Consider the following 17,175-nt stretch of genomic DNA (forward strand, 5'->3'; position numbering starts at 1 on the left):
AGCAGATGACATGTTGAGATGTAATGTGACATCGGTCTCCTCAGATCATCTGGGGACATGCCTAGCTGAATGTCAACTGCAGCACTTTGAAATGAGTACGACAGCCACAGATCTGATTAATATCAGGGTGAGATAGGCATGATTAAAAAGTCGCAAAGTATTAAATATTTGCCGCAGATAGGAACTTATTATAAAGGCACCCCATGAACCACGCAGGACTAAATGAATCAGAAACGAGGATGCCTACATACTGCTGTAGATTTCCTAGTGATACTATTTCAATGAAAATGAGACAATTTACTACTGATCTAAGCCTCGAATGTCAAATCTGAATACAAATTAAATCTAATTTGATATCACGTTCATTAAATACAAGGGAGTATATTCAGAAAGATCATTGTTATCCTCTAGAGAGTGCTGCAAATTTAAAAGAATTACATTTCTAATTATTGTATAATTTTGAGAGCGTTACAGTGTGTATTATTAAATACATTCATTTTATCAATAAGCTACGTGCAAAATACTATAAACATAATTAAAAATGCATCATATAACACTGATAGCTGCATTCCTTAAAGTGACTGTACAGTGATCAAAATAATGCACGTCCATTCACTACATATGTAGGTCATTTTAAAACATACCTGGTGTTAGACTAGAGTTACAGAAATCTCTGATCACAGGAAGAAGGCCTCTTGGTGAGTGCTGAAAAATATTCCTTTTCTTACATCCTTTAACAAAGTTACAAATGTGTAAATTAACTTCTACAAACTGAACAACAACATTTAAATGATGAGCAGGGCCTTTTCAAGAAGAACATTCAGAAATGGGTATATGGAATATAAAATTAAACAATATAAAAAAAAAAATCAATTGGGGATAATACAGGACTCCACACATACGCTGGCTCTTGTTAGCATAGATCTACCGGTGCTGGCATGGCAAGTATATAAAGACAAATATATGTGTAGGCAGTCAAGAAACAAAGCTAGGTTGATTACTAATGACCGGAATGGCATTCACACGGTATGCGACTGCAACACAATACAAAACCAATGCAAGGGCCTCATAATCATGTAATAATCACACTGTACCCAAAGGTTGAAAACATTTGTATAAATCAAGACTTGATCGGATTATTGCCAAATGCAATCCAAAATATAGGAGCTGGTGAAGACTGGTCCGAAATCAAGGCAGTTCTTGTGTTCACCATGTAGAGGGTGACAGACACACAGACACATGTTTTAATGTGGACTCTAAACAATACTGATAAATCGTACAGATGCTGCTAGTATGGATTTTCTAAATGTTTACTAGTAAACTACACATAAGAGTATATGTGGGTATGGGTAGAAGCCTTACATATAATGCAGCTAAATAAAGGCAGAGACTCCTTTCCTTTCATGTGTTAAAAACACACTTATGACACTTATTTGCTCACTCAGCTTGTCTAGGTGTAAACATAAACTGATTCATTCCTAATTCGGTTTAAGAGCTAGATGTTGTATGATTATGTTGATGCACTTCTGTAATTTATGTCTGTTTTAATTTCATGTTTTATAAGGTTTCAATCCAACATGGGTGGAGGAAACTGGTGGGACGTGGCCTCCTATGGTTACATTTTGCGGTTCCTGTCACTTCAGTTTTTTTTAAGTTTTTTTATGCAATTCAGTTACTTGTTTCTGTTAGCCATTGTGCTGTAAAATTTCACTGAACAGATGTTCCAAACGTGTGGGAATTACATCTTATTCTGTTAGTGATTGTTATTTTTACCATGGAATAAAAAAATCTAATTCCTGCATTTTATTTAGTTTTCCTTGCTGTAACTGATTTATGTGTGCCCCACTAAATTGATTCTAGAGGTAAAATGTGTTCGATTGTCCCCTGTATCCAAAAGAGCTCTAAGGCGGATGACAGCCCCTGAAGGCGAGACATTCCAGTTTTGCTTCCCTAAATGTTGTGATCCCCAGTGTCAATGCAGCACTCCCATTTGTCGCCCCAGTGAAGATATGTTAATTCTCACAGCCAGGACACGTGTCTTTACCAAGTGAGCTCAATTGGGATTCCCTGTTTTAACCTGATCTCACCCAAAGGGATCAGAATCTGTAATGATCTTGGTTCTCTATCACCTAGCCATGGTTTATCTCTTTAGCAGAGGCCACATCTCAAGAAACATTCATAATTAATTATAACTTGTGCACCTTTAAAAATAGAACATAAAGTACAATCTAACTATCTATAGCGTTATGTGTGAAATATCTGGGGAAATATCTTTTGTTTATAACTTTTCATGTTCTTTTGTTCATTTGTAACGTTCTATAAATACTAATGAAAGAACGATGGTTTCAGACAACAGGGCTGAAGAGTATTGCACACAGCGTGACAGGTTAAAAGGAGGCTGTGAGTTTGTAAAATTGTATATGGTTTTAATATACACAATGACAAAAAGCAATTCTTGTTTCTAATGTATTGATTGTTAATAAGTAAGTAGCAGGGTTCTGAAAAACAGTGTTATGCACGTTGCTACAACTATCAAATAACTACCTGTAATTTTAATTTTCGTTGTTAACGTCCTGACAACTTTTTACACTTATAACTTTAAAGTGTGTTTGAAAGCTATTTTTAAAATGGCTGCTCTAGTGAACTGGGGTTTGAGATCTGTCTTCTAAATCATTGCAGGAAGAGTAATTTTGAAATAAAAAAAACATAACAACAAGTGCTCTGGCTTTTCTGCTACGTACCACATCACTGATCGTTATTGCTGTGTTACATTTTTGACAATGTGGGCAATAATCCTTACACTATCAATGCACTAGAGCAGACGTTTTGAAACAGACTTTATAGTTAAGTGTAAAAAGTTGTCAGGATGTTAACAATGAAAAGTCAAATTACAGGTACATTATTTAAACAGCTGTTTTAATCTTTAAAGTCATCCATGCTGTACATAAATCAGGCCTCAGTATTATACCGTAAAAATATCTCTAAACGCCATGTTCTTTCAGATTGGACCTCCGGGCCCTTTGAAAGGTTTTTTCAAATGGGACCCCTGGGAACTTTGAAATGTTAATTGACTAATACCTTGTTTGGCCTAGAACAGACTTTCATTTGTGAACATCATTTGGAGCATGAAATGCATAATTTATCATTGCAACCTTTATATTAAATGAGAATAACCATTATTATTCAGGAATAAAGGTCCCTTTTTATTATTTGGTTGATGTATAAACAAAATATTGCAAGCAGATGTGAGATACTGATTTCCAGTCACCATAATGTTACCAGAGACCAGAAGGCTGCATGAAAACTACATTACCAGAGGGGTGCAATGTGAAATGTGTATTTTTCTCTTCTAAATATACATTGTTAATGATGCTGTGCTGCCTCAGCTTTTGCAAAGATAAATCAAGTTGACCTTCTTGTGAAAATTAAGGAACATGTTATTATTTTCATCCAGTTGGCTAAAAAACACAATAGAGGAGTTTATAGTTTAAAGGTAATCCAAATATGCAATATATGGTCTTATACAGTAGTAGCTATAGTATAAAGTGTAAGGTTATTTATTATTCATAATCTATTTCATATAAACAAGAGTTTTGTTCTCATTAATATTAATACATGTGGAAGACTCGATAGCTATACAGCCTGAAACTCATTCTCTTTGCAATAGTCACCAAGTATCGAGTTGACTAATGCCCATGTGTTCCAGTAATCTGTGAAATATGGATGTAGTTTGTAATCAACCCCATCCCAGGGGTATTTTGTAATTGTAAGCATTAGCAATAGAGAACTGTGATGGATTGATATTCGTCTGCATTTACACAGCTGACAGACCGAACACAATGAACCGTTAAAGGTACTCTAAAAGGTGGACGGCTTATTACAGTATTTTGTGAGCCGCTGAAAAATAAAATTTAAAAAGGAGTAAGCCTAAGTATATTTAAACAAAATAAGTATGAGGTATTTATTATAATACGTTACTAATCCCGCTAAGAGATGTCAAGGTAAAATGACAGTGGCTGAAGTATACCTGATAATGCAGAAAGATGCTTTTCATGGTTGTGTTTATGAAGTAATTTCTTTTAATGTCTTATTGTTCTTAAAACCCTGTGCCTACACAAATGAGTTTGACTGGGAACCGCAGATTTGCTGGGATTTGATTGTAAGCGTAAACAAGGACATTGAATTCTTATAATAGACACTATTGCGACCTGGCAATGCTGCGACCTGGGAGTTAGGACCAACGAAAGGAGGTCTGGGTATTCCGGTAGGGGAACCACAACGTTGGGGCAAGGGACCGCACTATCTAGCGCCGGACTGATTTCCAGAGGTGGTGGTTGGGTGGTCGTGGTGGAGGTGTCTTCTTCACCTCCTCTTTCTTACTTTTCTCTCTCTGTCTCCTTGTCTTTTCCATCCTTTGAACTTTTCCTTTTCCCTCCTCTTTTTATTGCTTCTCCCTCAGGCACTGGAGACAGCGGGGCTTCTCCCTCAGTCCTCCCTCACACATTTTGTTCTTTTACTTAACCAATCCTTCACTATATATATACTAACAGGGGACTGCGACACAATTGAATAACTGATGATGATGTGCATGATTGACAGGAGGCTGCAACTGGAAGGTTGAGATTGACTAAAAACTATGAAACAAAAGGTAGTCCTGCTTCCACACCTGTCTACTATACTGGGTGAGATTTACTATCCCAAAACTAACCTCCTGCCCCTCAGGCAGTTCATCCAACCCCAACCTCAGATATACACACACAATTGCAGCTTCCTTCTCCTGGAACAAACCATAGACCATCTCCCGACCTCACAGTATACACACGATCACCTCTACAGGAGGTTGCTTCATTTTCTGACCCTAGTCGTTCGGCAGCGCAGACGGACCGATGCTTCCGCAGCAGCAGCGCTCTGGGCTTACAGCAGCCGTGATTTGTATAATTCGGATCCTTTTATTCCTGGCTCTCTGCTGCACCGCGCACACCTGCTGATTAGGATCGTGCAGCTGGTAAACACACACACATGCTGCTTGTTCTTGCAACCAAACACAACACACAGACATACACACAGAGTGTCAGGTTCCACATTAAAACTAATCCCATTATTATTTATACAATTGCTGTACTCGTATTTACAATAAACAATCACAGCCCTGCTACAACATATAATACTGACATCAACCCTGCCACAGTGAGCTATAACAAATATCTTTCATTAAATCTGTTTTATTGAGTCTTAACTGCATTATGTAATAACATCCAAAATCCATGTTTCCCCTTGTGTATGTTTCTTTAAAATTCCAGGATGTGAGACTTCCAAAAGGAATTAACTAATAATTGGTTTTGTGGGTTTTAATCAGGATCAGGCTGCAGATCATTGTTACAATTAGATATGGGTCATAGACGATCTACTGTACACATCCAGAATTAAATTCCAGACAGCAACAAAGGTGTGGGGATACACTGAACACATGGGAGACAGAAAGTTTCTTTGAGATCGCCTCACCGGCATCCAATTTTTATTTAAGGCACAAGGGGGCACCATTGTACCACGGACAAACAATTCCAACAATGGTAAGGTTCATTGGTCAGGCAATTTATTGTGAACACACAGGTGCTGAAAATAATATGCAAAAGAGAACTCAAAAGGAAAATAAAACACAATAACAAAACAACAAATAAAAGGTGCTCTTTCTTGCAGCGTCCCACAGCCTCTGCTATGCGGTGTGGCTCAGGTTTCATTTATACTTTGCTGCTTCCTCTCTATCACTCACAGAGCTGCCATGACTTCCTCAATTAAACTGCCCACGTCCCACTCGGGTACGTAATAAAGTATTAAACCTTTTGTATAGGCTGTTTTCCTCAGCTGGGCTTGCTTGCCCTCTTTTCTTGTTCTAGACACTGGGGGTCTTGTTTTATTTTTGTTTACTCCAAGTTTACGAGCCACGCTCCTACTATCGTTTCTTCTAGAAGGGAAAGGATGAAGGAACAGCAGTCATTTTTGTAGGTCGATCAAACCCCCCAAGACCTGCATCTCGACCACTCAGAGAGAGAAAAAAGCGACACACCCTCAATCACCCTCTCTGTGTCATTGTCGTGATTGACAGGGAGATCCCACTGGGGTCCTGACCATCCCCTGAAGGATCATGGTATTCTTACTGTAACACATCCTATAAGTCCTGATTTCAAGATTGACCTTCATACTCATACGAAATATGGCTACTGGTTACAATAAGAATACTTCTGTTAAGACAGGGGAAAATATGCACAAGAACACAGAAATTGGTCTATGGAACAATAGTTAAAGGTGTTTTGGACTTTTGATGGATGAACAATGACACCTGTGCCTTCTGCCAGTTCTGTTGTCAATTCAATGCTTGTTTTCTTTCTATTCCTTCTGGATATTATCTTCAAGTATTGCTCATCCTTGTTAGACAGCTTTTTGGGTCTTCCAGTCCTGGGTTTGTCAATTACAGGTGATGTTTCTCTGTACTTTTGGATTATGCTTCAGATAACACACCTTGAAAATCAAGTGATGCAAGCTATTGCACTCAATATTTTTCCTTCTTTATGCAAGTCAAGGTTGTTATAATAGTAGAAAACACTAGTGGAGACTTTGACTAAATTGTCAATGTTCATAAAACATCAGACTAGAAAAATGCAACATGTGTAATATATAATACCTCAATATTATTTAATAAACTTATTTCTCTCCATGGATTTCTTTTTGTCATGCTTCCATTCACAGCAACAGTCTCATCCTATTCCATATTGGTCTCAAAGGAGAATATGAAATCATTATGGTTTATATAAACCTATTCATTTTCACCTTTGCAAATTCATTTTAAATTACATGTCATCATTGGCTTCTATTATTACTTGTAATATAGAATGTTCTTATAGATTAGATTTTAATAGTGCAGCAGACACACATGCTATCTTGAAAATATTGAGGGTTCTGTTTGTTAGAGATGAATTGATTATTCACGAGCTTTCATTACATACTGGCAAATCGATGCATCAAATCAGAGAGCAGATTGAAGTATCTCATTTTCAATTTGAATTATAACGTTGATATGTAGTTATGTGCTTGTATTACTGTGAGCACAGTAGGTAGCCAATGTTAGGATACAAGCTAGGATAGGATTCAAACTTTTGACCTGTGGATAGATGTTGGACAAGTCACATCAGTTACAACAGTTAATTTTCATTTTCGCAATTTAAAAATGGCATGAAGACTGGTCATTTTTAGAGTAGTGGGAGGGGAGAACGGAAAAGTGATGTTTGGCAATTTCTTGGATTTCATGTAGACTGCAAATGCTTTTAACATAAAATAATAACAGTAATGATAATTAACCAGCATATTTCAGATCAAAATTAAAATATATGTTATATATATATATATATTATATTATATATTATTATTATTATATATTATATATTATTATTATTTATTATATTTATTATTATTATTATTATTATTATTATTATTATTGGTCCAATCAACAAAGTTACAGTGGAACCCTATTATTAGTGTTAAGATTATTGTTATTATTATTATGCCAAATTTTCAAATGTCTGTAAAATTAACACTTTTGCACGAAAACTCATGAAACTTCACATAATGGAAGAGGCCAATGGGAAGTTGTGCCAGGTCACATGGTTTGGCGATCATATTGGATTTTTCAAGAATTTTGGACAGTTTAAAAAAATAATCTTCTCTGAAACCACTTATGGTAGAGAAGTGAAACTTGGGGCACAGACTACCCTTCTGCCCTATATTTAGATTTGTTCAAGAGAAGTCAATTGGAAAATAAATATTCTAACGTCTTCTTCTCTGAAACCGTTATGCAGATTAAAGCGAGACTTTACATACAAAGCCTTGACAAGGTTGTCTATCAAGTTTGTTCAAGCCAATCAAATTTCAGCTGTGGTCAATTTGCAAATATTTACATATATTGCAGTGTTTATCTAAGGTAAAATATTGTAGACTCATGAATCTTCACAGCGTAGTGGAGACCTATGGGAATTAATGTATGCTCTATTAAAAAAAAATTTTGATCTTGACCTTTGATCTCTCGTTAAGGTCAAAGGTCAAAGGTCAAAAACTCCTTACAGGTTGCAGATAGTGTCATGGTTACTATGGAACACAGATAGGAACCCATATATGCTCTATTTAAAAATTGCCTGGATTGTGACCTTTGACCTTTGAAAAACGGACTTATAACTGCATAGAGAGTGCAGATAGGGTCATTGTAACTAATGAACATATATAGGAAACCATATGGGCTCTATCCAACTGCACTGGTGCCCATATTGGATTTTTTCAAAAATATTGAAACAATTTCTTTGAAACTGTTTTGCCAATTGAAGTGAAACTTTGCATACTTAACCTCAGGGAAGTTTTCTGTGAAGTTTGTTAAAAGTAAAGTTGCTGCATCAGAAAACATGGAGGCCACAACCAAATCAAATTCCAAATCAAATATTGTACTATTCATTATTGGTATAATAATAATAATCAAAATACAATTGTTTTCTCTATGACCGTCAATGTGACTGCTCCTGGGGCTTTTAGGTATAATGTAATATATCTCCTTTATTTCTGCACTCCCTCATTTCATGCTTTGTGAGGATATTTAATACATACGGACAGAAAGGTACATGAACACGCAACCCCATATGTGTTACACGACTGGAGAAAATTACATTTTAAAACCAAAAACCGGCAAAATGACCACCACAGGGCTTCTAGTGTTAAGGTGGCAGTCACAAAAACAAACTGTACTCTCCAAATTATTGAAAACTTTCAGCAGAGATGTGTCAAGGCATCAGATATGATTGTTTAATAGAAACATCGAAACACATATTCTTCATAGTTCATATATTATTATTATTTAATTGTATTAACATGTAGACATTAACTTCAGATCAGAGCTCCTACATCATCGTGACAAAGTGGCTGAGTGGATGCAGGTGCCGGGGTGATGCAGTGCGGTAATGAACATACAGAGAGGTTTTATCTGGTTTGGAAAAGTGCTGTTTATTATTTTTTTATCCAGGTCTGGTGACCAACAACAATAAGGATAAACAATAATGGGTTTGTAGACTCTAACAATAACAACAACCCAACACGTATCCACTCCACAGTAGTACCTACATGGTCACCAGTCCTGGGAAAGTGCAGTAATGCTCGTGGTGGGTGATACAGGTTATTTGTGACAGCTGTGCAGTGCTGTTCCGGCTGTAGTGCTGGCACTAGACGATAGCTCCGGAATAGTGTTGGCTGTCTAGTGTGGTGTAAGAAACAAGATGATTACACACAGACAAACAAACAAAAAACACTCACAATACTGCTTTCTCTTTAAGGGGGTTTCTACAGTCTTTCAGTCTGCGCAATAGAATGATTAGTGCTAATTGGGAGCAGCCACATAACATAAAAGAAGAGCCCAGGGCTCCCAGGTTGGTGTTGGGGTTAGGGTTGGGGTTAAAGATTTAGTTCAGTGAAGGCTCTGCCCAGCCTGTACAGTTTTTGTGTTTTGTTTAAACCTTTATGTTGGCCCTTGTGCCCTTTTTGCTTGTATTTGGTGTTATTTTGTTTATTAAAAGTGTGCTTTGGCTCTCAAACTGCAGCTTCCTGGTTTCTGAGTCTCTGTCTTGACACTACCCTGTCACAGATCCATTTAGTGCACTTTTCTGAAAGATTATGATATACTATATCAAGGTCTACTTTCATTTTTCCAAGTGCTATAGCATGCATTTTAGTATGAAAACTCAGAAGATTTCTAGGTTGCAGATTATTAACTTTGTCAATTGATAGTTCAAAGTGATTCATCACCATTTTTGTAATAAATAATGGCACCTTTTTCTTCTGGATTTTACCTTGAGGTTGGATCCCACCAACTCTCAATATTAAAAAAAGGAAACACGATGATTCATTTTGATTTTAAGGAAAAGTATTTTTAAAAAACAGGTTAAAAAAATTGTAAAAGAAAACACAAAACCCACACATTGAAGAATTGAGTCGACTACCTAAAACATCCCTACTTTGCTAAAAGACAGAATTTGGTACAAATTTATGTTCCTATTCTGCTGATCAGATTAGTTTTTTATTCAAAATGAAAATAATCAATGCAAAAAGTTATTCACTGTTACGCTGATGATGAGACCCAGTCAAGCCCAACATTGACTCTGCTGGTTCATCACTGGAGGTCTGAATGACAGCACAGCAGAAGCTCTGTTTTTAAGCACCCCGCAGCTGATGTCTGCTATGAGGTTCACATTAAATCTGAGGCTAGAAACCTGTGTGTTATATTAGAATGTAATCTTTGAAATTTCTTTAAGGTTTCCTTTTTCCAACTATGCAACCTTGCCAACATGAATCTCTGCCTTAGCCCTTGGAATGGTTTTGACAACTTTCGAGGCAGACCCCATCCTGTGCAAAATCATTGATTTAAAAATCGTATTTTCAACACTGCAGGAGACGATGTGATTCTACATCCACCACACTATGTTCTTCCTCAGATGATGAAGATCACGCTGAACGCTTCCAGCGTAAATTAGTTATTAGGAATGTATCCGGAACTCTGTGACTGAAGGATGGTTTGAATCTCATTTGAAGCCACACCTTGTTACTGTTACTATAAGATGCTTTTAGCTCTGTAAATTGTCTTGAGAAGACTTGTGGTTGTTGTTTCTGGCTCATTGTAACAGGCAGTGTGGTGCGATTCACTGCCATTATGGATTCTGTTAAGAGATGAGATGAGGTTACAAGTTCTATAACTACAACTGCAGACAAGCCTGGCTCTTTTACATTGTGGTTAAGACTCGCTTGTGGCATGTGGTGTGTTCATACCCAGTCTCCACCTCATATATTAGCAATATGTCTCTGGCCTACTCAGTTTGGCTGTTAACGGCTGGATAATGGTTGTTCCAGGCAAGAGGTTCATACCAATAGAGTCAAAAAGGGTACCCTTCCTTTATTTATTTTTAAGGAAGGTACCTTTTTTGAGTGATGCACCATGACATGGTATACACATGCTGATGTATACTGTGGAATCAAGTACTTTATTGATCAGGCACTGGTTGGATGAAATTTAGTTTATAACTTTGCATGAAACTAACATGAAACAAACTTGAAACAAACGTGAATGTATTGGATTTTATAATGGCAGAACTGATTTCTAAATATACATCTTTAAATTCTGTAGTGGACGCTGCCTGGAATGAGATCAAGGCTGTAAGGAGTTAGGGAGATGAGGGAGAATATTAGGTCTATGATATGTTGCTCCATTGTGTGTGAACTGTTCATCCTAGTTTCATCATGTTGAAGTAGGTGCAGTAGGTGCTTTGAGAGATGTCCAGTGATTTAATTTTTTTCACATTTGGTGCTTGTGAAGTTCGATAGTACCCAAAAGCATATCGATCTTCCCTGTACAGATCTGTTTGAGCCCTGCGGGCAACACTGAGGTGATCAAACTAATTTCCCTTTTGACCTGTGGCAGCTGTGACCAGGGCATCCATCTAGTTGATAAGTAGACTGCCATAAAAAAAATTTCTGAAATGAAAACACCCCGTTAAACTGCTACACATTTTTAAGGCCTTAAATTAAATGGATGGGCCGTTTATTTTTGGTATTTTCACATTTTTACTTTCATAAAAAAAATGCAAATTCCTATTTTGAACAATACAATAAAGACAATTAGTCTTATTGAGATTAATGGTAGGTAACAGGTACATCTCTCATAATTATAATATCACTATTCTAATTACATTTGAACAATTGCAGATATAATCCAATGTAATTACCGGTACAATGTCTCATGCTCTCTTAATCATGACACAATACAAAACAGACAAGGGTCAGAACGGCTGCGCAACAAATTAATAGAAATGGAAGATCGGAACAACAGAAATAACTTGAGTTTAGTAGGTCTACCCGAATCAGAGGAGGGCTTGAACCCCATTGACTTTTTACAAACCAATCTACCAAAATGGATACCATACCAAAATGGATGTCGATGCTCGGACAGGCAGACAATATTCAAGGGACAAGAGAGCTGCAATCTCCGATAAGGTACGGATCAGCACAATTGCTATTTTTTCCAGATTATAGCAGTGACATTGCACAAAAGACCAGGTGGCAGCAACAGGTCTCCGTCCTTTTATGATTTACCCTGCATCTCTTAAAATAACCCAGAATGGCAAACCTTGCCTACTTCAATCTGTGAAAGACGCAGAGGATTTCCTTGCAAACCAGGAAAGCGCCGATATCCCCCAATACCTGAAGCCATGTCATCGACCCCGTCCACGAGAATATGGAAACAACTCTGCTGGTCTAGATTGTTTACTACAGGGACCCCACCTCTGAAACAGGGCTACACTACACATAAATAAACAATCAGGATTACGTAGAATTTACATAGGCAGTTTCAGCTGAATGTGCATACTTAAGAGCTTCCATTTATGATTTATTTCTGACCTGAATCTTACTCTTAATCTTACTCCTGAATCTAACCTCACAGGTAATTACAGCTTTAAACTAGTTTATGTTTATCTTATGAATGAACATTTTAGTCAATTACTAAAGGTGTATTCACTTGTTTAAGATTTTATAATTATTTTTTATATAAATCTATGTTAATTGCAAGGTGATTAAGACTTCCACAGCTGAACCATAGATGCGCACTGCTGTCACAGAGTCACGGTTCCTAAAAGCATTGGGTTTTTTCCAACCAGAGTGTTTTTTTTTTATTTTATTATTTTTTACTTTCTTTGGTTAATAATGTTTTGTTTGCTGTTTTGTTCAGAGCTTACATTTTTCTTTCTTTTTTTAAACAAATCCCATTTGTAATATTGGACCCAGCTTTCTACATATTGCTCTTTGTTTTCTTTACTACTTTTTGTTGGACTGTTTAAGTCAGGCAGAGATGAATGTCCAATCAATCCCCTTCACTCACACTGATCTAGCTTCACCCTAAAAACACTTATATACCCCTTAACCAAGAAACACACTTTAAAGTTAGTGACGTCCACTGTTTTCAGAACAAATTTGATAAAATTGCAGCTTACTCCTGCTGTTCAAATAAAACCAAAGGTTTATTAATCCTCACAGATAGAAAACTGCGTTTCCTTATAGATGAGTCGGGCGGTGATGATTCTGGGCACTTTGTTTACTTACGTACTGCTTTCAATAACACAGAAATCTGCTTTGCATCAGTATATGCTCCTAATGAACATGATGCAAACTTTCGAACTGGCGTCTCGAATACTCTTTTAGGTTTATCAGAACACTCGTTGGTAACAGGGGGTGACTTTGATGCAGTCTTTGATGCTAAGTTAGATATATCAGCCCCCCCAGCCCTTAATGCAAAACAGACTGTCCTTGTGGGACATAAATCATTTTCTCCATGATTTGAATATGATTGATGCATGGCGTCTGAGAAATAGTAATGTGAAAGATTTAACTTTTTTTTCAACTAGGTATAAGTCCTATTCCTGCATAGACTACATTTTCGTTTCCCCTGTGCTTCTTAATTGCGTGTGTTCGACAGAGCTCCTCCCCCTTGTTATTTCCAAACAGGCCGCAGTATTTTATTCATTTTCTGTTACTAATAATAATAAACAAGCAGCATTTCACTAGATGGCGCTTTAACACCACTTTACTTCAGAACCCTGAATTCTTAAAAACAATTCAATGCCAGATTAAGAGTTCCTACAATTAACTCAGATTCAGCAGCAAATCCACAATCCCTATAGGAGGAGACCAAATGTTTCTGACAGGCAATTGCACTGCATTTCACCTGAACTCAAACAAGAAAAACAAATGGTGACAATTGACATTTAAATTATTTGACAAAAACAGGCAAAAAACTATTTCTACTTAAAAATTAACTTAACTCCTTATTATTAGCTAGGGATGAATTTATCCTGCACCACACCAGACAAAATGTATTATTCTGAAGGGGAACGATCAAGCAGATTGCTTTTTTATGTACCTGCGGCTTAGGTCAGCACTTCGAGCTTATGGTGTACCATGGAATATTTCTCCTCCCTCTCACCCCATGGTAACTTGGATCAACCCAGCCAAGCCTCCTCGTGGTACTGTGTCCACTATCTATGGACACCTTGTGACCCAAAAGTGTAATACTCTAGCGGCATGTAAATCATAGGACTGTGAACTTGACAAACTAGGCTTTACGTCTGATTGGGATACAATATGGTCAAATAGTTGGTACCAATTTACTCATGATCTGGGATTGCCCAGTGTGGCAGAGCACAGCTCTGCTCTTTAGAAATTGGCAGGGATGGGGTTAAATTCCCCAACCTGCCTTGGTTCATTGTGTTCAGGTGGCTAGGGTTGATTAGATGATTAGTTTAATTAACGATCAATCAGCGCCCAGCCACCTGACATAAAAGGAGGCCTCTGCTTTTCATTTGGGAAGAGGGAGCTGAGGAAGCAGGTTGGTGTTTTGGTGTTTGTGATTTTTGAACGTTTTGAACGTTTTGAATGTTTTGAACCCAGTGAAGGCATTGCCCAGCCTGGAAACCTTTATTTTTGTGAGTGTATTTTTGCTTTATTTTGTTTATTTTGTGTTTAAGTTGCTTTGTTTTGGCCCTTGTGCCCTTTCATTTTTGTGTTTATAATAAAATAGTTATTTTTTTGAACTCCAGACTGTCTCTGGGCCTCTATCCACTCACCAGCCTGCCACACCCAGTTATTGTTAAGTTCTGGTCCCTTGTATCTTCCATTCTGTCCCATCCTTTAGAATCAGACATACTCACTAAACCATGCCTGCTTCTGCTGAATAATGATTCTTCACTATCTCTTAATCTATCCTAGCAGAATAGCTGCTAAAAAAGCAATATTACACACATGGATAACTCCTAGCTCTACACCACAACAGGTTTGGTTGGGTATGTTTAGGGACATTGTACAATTAAAACACAGCTTGTAGAAATCAAGCCCATGCTGCATACTTTTAAATGTATTTTTATTTTGGTCCTGAGCTCTGATCTATTGTGGTATATAGTTCTAATTTTATGTCACTGTTGTTGTTTATGCAGGTGTTTATGACTACGTGTTAACTTTAGTTAACTGATGGTCTGGAAATATATTCATTGTTTGTCAAAATAAATAAATAAATAAATAAAATTGATCCAAAAAAAAAAAAAAAAAAAAAAAAAAAAAACACAACACCAAGGGATTACAGTTAGATGTTTTGAAGGTAGAATAAATAAGGTGTACACAATTAAATGATTCTCTAAACTATGTATTATTCATGCTATTTGGTTTCCAGTTCTTCTTTCGAACAGGTTTATGTTCAACAAGTTTCACAGCAACATATCTCTACTACAGGATGCTTCTGCAGGTGTTAGTTCCCCATAAGGGTTTTTGAACCATCAATGTGAGACAAAGAGTAAGAAAGTTGGAATAATGTCTCACCTTCTGCACCTGTGTGAGCTTCCCTGTAATTAAAACAATCTCGTTAGCTGCAACTAACTCACTTAGACCACCATAACACACCTGCCAGCCGGTCAGATAACACAGGTGTAGAAGGTGAGAACAACAATAATAATAACATTAGTCTCTCTCTTACCTTTATTCTCACATCAATGACACAAAAAAACCCTTGAGGAGAACTAACTAGAACCATCTCATAATGGTTAGCAAAATAAGAATTGAAAAACCATGAATAATACATATTTCATTTTATACACCCTATTCTACCTTTAAGATATATTCCAGTTTTAAATCTTTCAAACAGACCCCTACAGACCCTATTAAAGTGATCAGGTTGGCAGCCAGCTCCCTAGACTGCCTTTGTAGGTTTTACAGCCCAGCTCATTCCTACTCATCAGGTCTTGCACTGATAGATCTCTTTCCCTAAAAAGGCTGTGTTATTCCCTGTAGATGTCCAGATGTCACCTCACTCTCTGAAGCCTATACCGATACCAGCTCAGCTGGGCTCACACAGCCCACACAGATCAGCCGATCCCCCCATCTCCACCTCCATATATCCTATCTTCTGCTGTGTTTTCTTAAAGGCTACTACTCTTACAGCCTGAAACTCCACTTAATAAGTCCTGACTCTGCAGCCTACATTTACTGTACACAGATCAGGCCCTCCTCTGCAATCTTCGTCTTAAGAGCCAAGCTAATGTTCTGCAACATTTTCAGTTATTAGCTACAAGCTCATCCTCCCACACACACAAACTGTCTCCTGCCTTTGTGTACCAGAGGCCCGTGCTGCCTGCTGTACCCTCAGTGGACGCAGTGTTCTGGGAGAAATGGTATAAGTAGGTTTTGATCTTTTTTCACTTAAGGGCCTGGTTTTGTTCCCGTTTAGTGTTTGTTTTACATTACGGCATTAGACTCTTTTTTAAAGGATTGACACAGCTTAACCGCCTGTACTGTAGATACAAACAAAAAGCATAGCACTTAGGCCAATATAAACTGCTCCTACAGTCAACCACTCCTGACTTTCTGTAGAATTTTCCATCCACCTGGATTAATTTGCAAAACAGGATTGAAACAGATAGAGCCAGGGACCAATTTTCATGCAGGAGTATGGAATGTTTAACCCTATCCCAGCCGAATTTGAAAATGTTCACTCTCAAAGCAGTTGAAATCCACCTGAAATCCCTCTCCTGCACTATGAAACAAATACAAACTGCATCTCTTCACTTTGACGGCCCTTCTAAGTTGGAGAAGCAGAAAAAGAATAAACTCAAAAGCATTCGTGTCACTTTTACAAAAGGCTGTGTTAGAGGTCTTATTTTTAGGCCTGCTACTGTTTGATTTTTATTTTTTAGCCAAATCGACAATTAATATTGACGTTTAGTTTAGAAAGCTTGTCAGTCACGTCAGACCCAATTTATTTTCACATTCTTTGCTTATTTTACATCTGCTGTTTATTTTTTTTTTCAAAGCAAAACAGGTTTAAAAAACATTACATGGGAAAACGACATCAGTACTGCATCTCCAGCCAAGCCCCACCCCTTGATTGCTGTATTTTTCACATACCTCTTTATAGTCGTGCATACTGACATCTCAGTATAACATCTCAGAAAGCTCTGTAAATGTCTGTGATATTCTTTGCGCACTGAATATGGCAGCAGCTATCTCCTTTGTTTGTGTCCCTGTTATCTTTGTGTTGCATGGAGCTATCAGATACACCCT

The sequence above is a fragment of the Polyodon spathula genome, chromosome 16 (genome assembly GCF_017654505.1).
Source record: "Polyodon spathula isolate WHYD16114869_AA chromosome 16, ASM1765450v1, whole genome shotgun sequence".
NCBI lineage: Eukaryota > Metazoa > Chordata > Actinopteri > Acipenseriformes > Polyodontidae > Polyodon > Polyodon spathula.